The sequence below is a fragment of the Theropithecus gelada genome, chromosome 1 (assembly GCF_003255815.1).
Source record: "Theropithecus gelada isolate Dixy chromosome 1, Tgel_1.0, whole genome shotgun sequence".
Classification (NCBI taxonomy): Eukaryota; Metazoa; Chordata; class Mammalia; order Primates; family Cercopithecidae; genus Theropithecus; species Theropithecus gelada.
Genome location: NC_037668.1, coordinates 147,132,726 through 147,143,167, shown reverse-complemented (window position 1 = coordinate 147,143,167; position 10,442 = coordinate 147,132,726).

The following is a 10,442-nucleotide window of genomic DNA, read 5'->3' as shown; positions in this document are numbered from 1 at the left end:
AATTTTTAAAAAATTAAAAAAGATATTCAGTCTCATTGAAAAAACGAACAAACCAACCAACCCTTGAGGTTTAGAAAACTTAGTGACTCTCCCAGAGTCACATCTTAATGAGAGATGTAGTTGGGATTCTGACCCTATAGCCTATACCTCCCTCTTCTCAGCAGTATTTCTATATTTTGGGGTTCCATGGCTCTTATGCAAAGCAGCTCATCTGTACAAATAGCTTGGGCAATCAATCATATAACAACGGTGTAAATAGAAATAAAAATATTAACCCTTGGCTTGGATCCAAATGTTACTCGTTTTAGCCAATGTTTTCCTTTCCATCATTAAGAATTCTTCTTCTTCTTTTTTTTTTTTTTAAGTTTCAGAAAATCTGATATCAAATAAATTCACTGCATTCTTCCTGTGTAACCATGTGGCAAATGCTAGTCCTGGGCATTGAAAGACAGGCACAGTAAGCAAAGGCAGAATGAGGAAAAACTGTGAATCTAGATTTTTCCTCTGTGTAAGAAAGTATAGTTCCCTTGGTACAGAATGCAGAGACTAAAGCCTTTGACTATTGGACCAGAAACTCTTGACATTGCTGTAGTGAATCACCCCTCATACACAGCTTTTAATGGGGATGGGACCAATTCCAGCATTTCATGATGTTGCCTGAAGATAATTCAGTCTAGCACCTGGATTATTTGGAAATCCACTGGATCCCTCCCCGACTCCCACATACTCACCCTACATATACACTCCTGATATAGCAACAAGCACGAGTGAGTGATAGAGTTGGACAAATGACCAATATTTATTCAGTTAATAAAATACAGAGTTGTTTTCCTAGAAACACCAGCAAGGCAAAAGGAAACAGAGAGAGGAATCCTGCTCCTACCAGAGAGATGAATGGGTGTGAGAAAATGTGAGGGAGACTCGATGCATAAACATAACTGAGGCTAAAGATCACTGCAGCCCCAGCCAGGCTACAACATGGAGAAGATGACTGTGCCAGGCTGGGCAAGTGGGGTGCTATCTATCGAGGAGTGGGTAGGACAAGGGGTCCAGGCCCCATGCTTATCTATTAGGTGAGGTTTTGATCTCAAGGCTGGGAAAGACATGGCCAGAAATAAATGTTTAGGACATAACATTCTTTCCATGTTAGGACACCACATTCTTGCTATTTGGTGACAAATGACTGAACCGGGAGCTTGGTCCCATTTATGATCTAATTCAATAAAAATGAAATCCTGGGCATCTGGTTCAGAGCATTACAGGAAAGAGTTAAAGCCCAATATTGCTGCCTCACTCTGTTCTTCCTTTTTGATGAATGATAGGCTAGGACGTGAACTTGTTGCTTTCTGGAAGTGCTTTCTCTTTCTTTCTGTGGATTTTATTTTCTACCTTCTATGAGAGATAACGGCTCCCTCGCCTTTCCTCTTCCCCTAGGCTTGAAAACACTCATAGTAGAAAGTATACCTTCTATCTGAAGACTACATATAGAAGGTAAAAGAAATGGAAAATCATCTGCATAAAAAAGAAAAACAGAAAGTAAGTGAGCATATGGGCGTGTCTGAGTGTGTGTGTTCAGTGTAGGAAGTGTCTGAAGAGAAGTCCGGCTACAAGAACTTGCTGCAATAATTCTCTAACAGCATGAACAAAGCCTCCAATAATAAATGGTGACGTTTACACAAATATCTGTGGTTGTGCTTTCCATTTGTTCTTATAGGAAACCAGTAAGATTTTTAAATGCTTTAGTGATGTGATCAGTAAACAGTAGTGGGAAAGAATTTCCCTGAAACCTGACTTGCAATCAAAATAAGGAAGGAAGATCTGAGAGAATTGAGAATATTTCAGCTAATCAGGATATGGCACTTTCCGGCACCTGGGTGTCCAAACAAGTGTTTTGAATTCAATACTATTAACATGTGTCACTTTAATGAATATTTTCCTTTGAAGTTGATTGGATGGTTACACTTTTGGCAATAATCTTGTGGTCTGTTGCTTATATTACCTGACCCACAGTTCATTTTCCTTGTGTTGGCTGTGGGAAAGAAAAAGAGTGAAAAATATCTCGGAACCTGGGAAACAGCACTGAGAATGCGACTCATCTTTTAGTTAAACCACTTCAAATAGAAGCTCTTGAAGGACTGCCTCCTCACTGTCTGTGATATGTGTAACCAAAAACAAAGAAATAAGTTCCCTTGGTATCAAACAGATAAGGGGAAAAATCCACAAAATGAGATGAGGCTATTTTTTTCTTTTTTAAGCCTGAAATAGGAGGTCAGGCGTTTGTACTCTTCCTTTTGATTTCTAACAAAACCAATCAGAGTCAAGCTACTCCCTTGAGTTAAAAAGTGTTTTCAGGGAGTCCATAATAACATGTTCTAATTGATTATTGAAAAATCCCCACACAGGAACATCCCCTCGTGGTTTGAATGTCTTTTTAGCTCTCTGCTATTTGCAGAACCTTAAACAAAATGTAAGAGAGAGTCCTTGGCTAACTCCAAGGACCTTTATGAGGAGTGGGAGAGAAAAGGGAGGATGTGCATTGGATGCGGCAAAGTGCTCTCTCAAATCAGGATGAGGCCAGGCATGGTGGCTCATGCCTGTAATTCCAGCACTTTGGGAGGCCGAGGGGGGCGGATCACCTGTGGTAAGGAGTTTGAGACCTGCCTGGCCAACGTGGTGAAACCCTGTCTCTACTAAAAATATAAAAATTAGCTGGGAGTGGTGGTGGGCGCCTGTAATCCCAGGTACTCGGAAGGCTGAGGCCGTTGAATCCCTTGAACCAGGAAGGTAGAAGTTACAGTGAGCTGAGATTGCACTATTGTACTCCAGCCTGGGCGGCAGAGCAAGACTCTGTCTCAAAATAAAACAAAATAAAATGAAGTAAAAATAATTAGCATACATTGGGAGAGTTTCCATGGATGCACAGCCCCAGTCATGTGTGTATATGTGTATATGTTTGTGTGTGTGTGAATATGTTATGCATGTGGGTATATGTGTATGTGTATGTGAGTATATATGCATATATGTGTGAATGTGTGTTTATGTGTATATGTACATGTGTATGTGTATGTGAGTATATGTGTGTATATAAGTGTACCTCTATATGTGACTGCATTTTCTTTTAGACTCCAGGCTCTTTCAGGCAGTTTAACAGAATATTTAAAGGCATAGGCTTTGGAATCAGAAACTAAGGTTGAAATCGAGGTGCCATCATTCTCTAGCTGCATGACTGTCTGCAGACATGCTGCTTAATCTATCTATCTTGGCCTCATCGGCCAGGCAAGGTGGCTCACGCCTGTAATTCCAGCACTTTGGGAGGCTGAGGCGGGTGGATCATGAGGTCAGAAGATCGAGACCATCCTGGCTAATACAGTGAAACCCCGTTTCTACTAAAAAAAAAAAAATACAAAACATTAGCTGGGCATGGTGGCGGGCGCCTGTAGTCCCAGCTACTCAGGAGGCTGAGACAGGAGAATGGTGTGAACCTGGGAGGCGGAGGTTACAGTGAGCCGAGATTGTGCCACTGCACTCCAGCCTGGGTGACAGAGCGCGACTGCATCTCAAAAAACAAACAAACAAATCTATCTTGGCCTCCGTTTTTTCACCTGTAAATGGAGATGATAGTAACACCCACCTTATTAAGATTGCTGCTGTGAGATAGTGTGTGGGAAGTGATCTGCACAGTGCTTGATAAAAGCGGCTCTCAATAGTGAGATCTTAGGTATCATTAATTGACAACCTCCTCCCTCCACAGATCCAAGAGCAATTTTCCTCTCCCCTCCCCTCTCTTCCCCTCTCTTTTCCTTTTCTTTCTTTCTGGTGGATGTTTCACGTATGTAGCTGATAGTCTGACTCATAGCAGTGTGTGGATTCTTGTTCCAGAGAGCCATCTCTCACAGCCATCTAGAGAAGCACTGTCACTTCCGGTTCTGCTTCTGTTGCTTCCCACGTAAGGCTATGGGTGCACATGACACACAATTCTGTGGAACTAATACCGGAGTCCTGTATGTGGAGAGAGGGATTCTCCCTTCCGCCACACCATGTGGTCCAGAGCGCAGAAAGTCCTTACAGATGGAAAGAAGCCAAATCTAAGGAACGCAATGGGCTTTAATTCCAGGGGACCATTTTGTTTCATACAGACTTTAAATGCCATCCAGTAGCCTCTTAAATTCCCACGTGTTCCACTAAGACTCAGTAAGAGAGAGACTTAGAAGGCACATGGCCCTTCCCACTTGAGATGCATTACCATGCTGGTTTGTTTAAATGCTTTCTGGTGGGATTAATTCTCTCTGGTTGATCATGGCAGTCACTTTCCAGCCACCTTTCGTATCTTCAATTTTTGTGTTTTCTAAATTTCCTTTGTAGGGAATGTCATATTTGGAAAGCCAATTACTTAATTATGGGTTCAGAATTACTTATTGATTCATTCAACAAATATTTATTGAATACCGTCTAGGTGGTAGCTACTGGGATGAATATTAGGAGAAGACAGTTGTTAAAAACACCTTCCTGAACTTCAAAGTGCTCACAGTACGGTTGAGGAAAAAGAGAAGTAAGTTAGTGATTTCAGTGAAGTGTAGTAAGTGCTGTGATGATTGTGGTAGCATAGGCCTTAAGGGATGGTGGGCAGAGAAAGAAGAGGCTATGTATTCAGGGTCACCGAGCTTGGAAGGGGTAGAGGCAGGATTCAATCTCAGTGTCTATGACTATGAAATCTGTGCGTGTATGCACTAAGATTGATGACTCTTTCTTCAGTTGCCCACATCACTGACTTTGAATAATTAGTAAGTAATACTTAGATTCTGAGATAAAATAATACCACAATCATACTCATGTGGGCCATTTCAGTGGAAAATGTGAAATTATGCATTGTTTTTATGAAAGAAAATTTTTGCCTGTAATCCCAGCCCTTTGGGAGACTGAGGCGGGCAGATCTCAAGGTCAGGAAATCCTGGCTAACACAGTGAAACCCCGTCTCTACTAAAAATACAAAAAAAATTAGCCAGGTGTGGTGGCAGGTGCCTGTAGTCCCAGCTACTCGGGAGGCTGAGGCAGGAAAATGGCATGAACCCGGGAGGCGGAGCTTGCAGTGAGCCAAGATTGTGCCACTGCACTCCAGCCTGGGTGACACAGCAAGACTCCGTCTTAAAAAAGTAGAAAGAAAATGTTACAGTTAATAATAGTGACTAGAAGTAGACTAATAGAGTGGTAGAGACTAACACATAGGACCAGAAAGAAAATATGAATTATTTATAATGTGTCTGTCATGTCTATATCCAATTGCACATAAATGAAACCTTCAGGAGATCAGGAGATTATCCTATCTATTAGAATTGTGCTTGGCTATGTGTTACAGAAATTTGGCAGTTCAGAGCTGGCAATCACTCAAGGAAGCCATCACAGGCACAGCTTTTTTTTTTTTTTTTTCTTTTAGAGATGAGGTCTTATTCTACTGCCCGAGCTGGAGTGTACAGGTATGATCATAGCTCACCGTAACCTCAAACTGAGCTCAAGTAATCCTCCTGCTTCAGCCTCTCAAGTAGCTGAGACTACAGGTGCATGGCATGATGCCCAGTTAATTTTTTTCTTTTTCGAAGAGACAGGGTTTTGCTATGCTGCCCAGGTTTGTCTCAAACTCCTGGGTTCAAACAATCCTCCCGTCTTGGCCTCCCAAAGCATTGGGATTACAGGTGTTAGCCACTGTGTCCAGCCAAGGGCACAGGCTTTTTCACACTTCCTGTTCCATCATTCTTACCATGTGCTTTGCATCCTTATGTAGTTGCAAGATGACTACTTCACTTCTAGCTATTGCATCTCTATTCAAGATGGAGAAAAAGGGAGCAGAGCTGAGAGTAAAAGATGCCTGCCAGCTGTGCTTCGTGTTTTTATTAGGAAAAAGAACCCTATCACCTTGCACTTTCATTTCAATGTCCTGTGCTGGGTAAGAAAACCACCTTGAGCTGCAAAGAGTCTGGAAAGCTGACTACTTTTACTGGGCTAAACTGCTGCCCTAAACAAAATCTGGGCTCTGTTAGTAATGAAGACTGGAAGAATGCATATTGAATATGCAGCCAGCACTGTCTGCCACATTCCCTTAAGTAGGTTAAATATTCACTTAAACTCTTGTTTATACCACTCACTCTCACAGAATAGATTAAATATATATATAGGGCAAAAATACACTTCAATTCAGGCTTTGTTTGAATTATCACATAGTCTAAATAAGTTGAGTGTAAGTTACAGAATTTGACTGCACAAGGGGAACAGATTTTTTTTTTTTAACCTTTTTTTGTGTTGCTGCAGCCACAAAATGTTCTTTTTTGGTGACAGTGAGCTAGTTTCCCAGTTATTTTATGCTTTCAAATGAAATATTACTATGCTTCTTTTATTATCTGTTTTTTTAATTTCCTAATTTGTGCCATTAGGTATTTTCCTTGGGTTGTAACCAGAGATTTTGTAAAATATGCCTTGAATTTGGAATAAAAATTAACAGAAAAAAACTGAATAGGATTATGAACAAAGAAACCAAAGGGTTTAATAATGAATCAATCAACACATATTTATTGAACATTTTCATGGCCAAGATAATTACATTATAACACAAACCTTTATGATTTCCCTCAGCACCTGGCATACTGTCCTACACATGATGGTCAATAAATGCTCTGACTGACAAAATGGCATCTTCCAGAAGATTTAAATAGTTAGATAAATGTATTAATCCATTTTCATACTGCTATGAAGAAATACCTGACACTGGGTAATTTATAAAGAAAAAGAGGTTTAATGGACTCACAGCTGCACATGGCTGGGAAGGCCTCACAATCATGGCAGAAGGTGAAGGAGGAGCAAAGGTGCATCTTACATGGCAGCAGGCAAGAGAATCTGTGCAGGGGAACTGCCCTTTATAAAACCATTAGATCTCATGAGACTTATTCACTATCACTAGAACAGCATGGGAAAAACCCGCCCCATGATTCAATTACCTCCCATCCAGTCGCTCCCATGACACATGGGGATTATGGAGATTTGGGTGGGGACACAAACATGTAATTTTGTAATATAATGTCATTTCACCTATCATCATCATCATCATCATCATCATCATCATCATCATCACAGTCTTTACTAATGTGAAACTACAGAATGTCAGTTTTAAAGTGAAGTTGTCAGCTGGGCGTGGTGGCTCACGCTTGTAATCAAAGCACTTTGGGGGAACGAGGTGGGTGGATCACGAGGTCAGGAGATGGAGATCATCCTGGCTAACACAGTGAAACCCCGTCTCTACTAAATATACAAAAAATTAGCCGGGCGAGGTGGCACATTCATGTAGTCCCAGCTACTTGAGAAGCTGAGGCAGGAGAATAGCTTGAACCCGGCAGGTGGAGCTTACAGTGAGCCAAGATCACACCAGTGCACTCCAGCCTGGGCGACAGAGCAAGACTCCGCGTCAATATAAATAAATAGATAAATAGATAAATAAATAAATAAATAAATAAATAAAAAGTGAAGTAGGCATAATCTGGGATTGTTCAGAGAAAAGAATAAAAGTTTAAAAGTTCTGGGCCAGTCAGGAGTCCTGCCAAAGAGAAATGAGCCTACCATCCACAAAGGATGCAATGAAGATCTTCCAGACATTGGGGTGCTGCCACTTTTACTGCTGATTACTTTGATTATTCTTTTTTCTTTTCTTTTCTTTTCTTTTTTTTTTTTGAGATGGAGTCTCACTCTGTCACCCAGGCTGGAGTGCAGTGGCGCGATCTCGGCTCAATGCAAGCTCCGCCTCCCAGGTTCACGCCATTCTCCTGCCTCAGCCTCCCAAGTAGCTGGGACTACAGGCCCCTGCCACCAGGCTCGGCTAATTTTTTGTAGTTTTAGTAGAGACGGGTTTTCACCATGTTAGCCAGGATGGTCTCGATCTCCTGACCTCGTGCTCCACCCACCTCGGCCTTCCAAAATGCTGGGATTATAGGCGTGAGCCACCGCGCCTGGCCTACTTTGATTATTCTAAGTTGTTGAGCCTTGTTTCTGACAGAAAAATGAATAGAACAATTAATAGCTTGCATAAAAGCATTGCTACCATTTTATTGTTTGTGCTTTCCCCAAATTCCTATGTTGAAAACAACTTATCAATGTAATGATACTATTTGGAGGTAGGACCTTTGGGAAATACTAGGTCATGAAGGCAGAGCAGTAATGAATGGTATTAGCGTCTTTATAAAAGAGGACCCAGAACACTGCCTTTCCCCTTCCACCATGTGAGGACACACTGAGAAGGTGCCATCTATGAACCAGGAAGCAGGCCCTCACAAGACACCAAATCTGCTGGTGCCTGGATCTTGGACTTTCCAGTCTCCAAAACAGTGTGAAATAAATTTCTGTTGTTGATAAGCCACCCAGTTTATGGTATTTTCTTATAGCATTCAGAACAGACTAAGACAGGCAAAAAGTCAACTGTGGCCAGGCGCGGTGGCTCACATCTGTAATCCCAGCACTTTGGGAGGCTGAGGTGGGAGGATCACAAGGTCAGGAGATCGAGACCATCTTGGCTAACATGGTGAAACCCCGTCTCTACTAAAAATACAAAAATTAGCTGGGCATGGTGGTGGGTGCCTGTAGTCCCAACTACTCGGGAGGCTGAGGCAGGAGAATGGAGTGAACCCGGAAGGCAGAGCTTGCAGTGAGCTGAGATTGTGCCACTGAACTCCAGCCTGGGTGACAGGGTGAGACGCCATCTCAAAAAAAAATAAATAAATAAAAATAAATTAACTGTATTTGTTATAGCCCATCTAGAAACCTGCCCATTTGCAGATAGATGCACCTCAGCCTGAATAGCTATGTAAACCAAGCCCAAATTTAGAGCTACACTTGAGATCATTCAAGGAGAACTGAAGTTTCAATATGTATTGGAAGAAGACACGGTAATAAAAATACCAATTGTTTCATTCAATCATTAACAAATATTTATTGAGGGCCTGTAAGTTGTCTGGCACTATGTTAAATGCTGTGAATATAGCAGTGAACAAAAACTAAGTTCCTGCTCTCATAAACCTTGCATTATGGTGGGAGTGTGTCCGGAATTCGTGGGTTCTTGGTCTCACTGACTTCAAGAATGAAGCTGTTGACCCTCGCGATGAGTGTTACAGTTCTTAAAGACGGCGGGTCCAGAGTTTGTTCCTTCAGACGTTCAAATGTGTCTGGAGTTTCTTCTTTCTGGTGGGCTCGTGGGCTGGCTGACAGGAGTGAAGCTGCAGACCTTCACATTGAGTGTTACAGCTCATAAAGGCAGTATGAACCCAGAGTGAGCAGCAGCAAGATTTATTGCAAAGAGCGAAAGAACAAAGCTTCCGCGGTGTGGAAAGGGACCGGAGTGGGTTGTCGCTGGCTGGCTCCGGCAGCTTGTGTTTATTCGCTTATCTGACCCCACCCACATCCTGCTGATTGGTCCATTTTACAGAGCGTGGATTGGTCCGTTTTGACAGGCACGTTTGCAATCCTTGAGCTAGACACAAAGTGCTAGATGGAAAAGTTCTCCAAGTCCCCACTAGGTTATAGCTAGACACAGAGTTAGCTAGATACCCAGTACCAATTGGTGTATTTACAAACCTGGAGCTAGACACAGAGTACTAATTGATGTATTTACAAACCTTGAGCTAGACACAGAGTGCTGATTGGTGGATTTACAATCCTCTAGCTAGACATAAAAGTTCTCCAAGTCCCCACTAGATTAACTAGATACAGAGTGCTGATTGATGCACATACAATCCTCTGGTTAGATATAAAAGTTATCTAAGTCCCCATCCAGCTCAGGAGCCCCGGTTGGCTTCACCTAGTGGATCCTCCACCAGGGCTGCAGGCAAAGCTCTCTGCCAGTCCCCAACGGCGCCTGCCCTTCTCAGCCCTTGGACTGTCCATGGGACCAGGTGCCACGGAGCAGGGGCCAGCGCCCATCGGAGAGGCTCAGGCCGCAGGGGAGTGCACTGCAGGGGGGGAGCTCAGACATGGCAGGCTGCAGGACCGGAGCCCTGCCCCACAGGGAGGCAGCTAAGGCCCGGCAAGAATTTGACTGTAGCACCTTGGTGGGCTAGCACTGCTGGGGGACCCGGCACAACCTCCGCAGCTGCAGGCCCGAGTGCTAAGCCCCTTACTGCCTTGGATTGGCGGCGCCGGCTGGCAGGCCGCTACGAGTGCAGGGCCTCCGAGCCCGCACTAGCACCTGCCGGAACTCACACTGGCCCACAAGCACAGCCCCGGTTTCTGCCCGTGCCTCTCCCTCCACACCTCCCCGCAAGCAGAGGGAGGAGGCTCAGGCCTCAGCCAGCCCAGAGAGGGGCTCCCACAGTGCCATGGCAGGCTGAAGGGCTCCTCAAGCGCCACCAGAGTGGACACCGAGGCCGAGGAGGCACTGAAAGTGAGGGCTGCTAGCACATTGTCACCTCTCAATT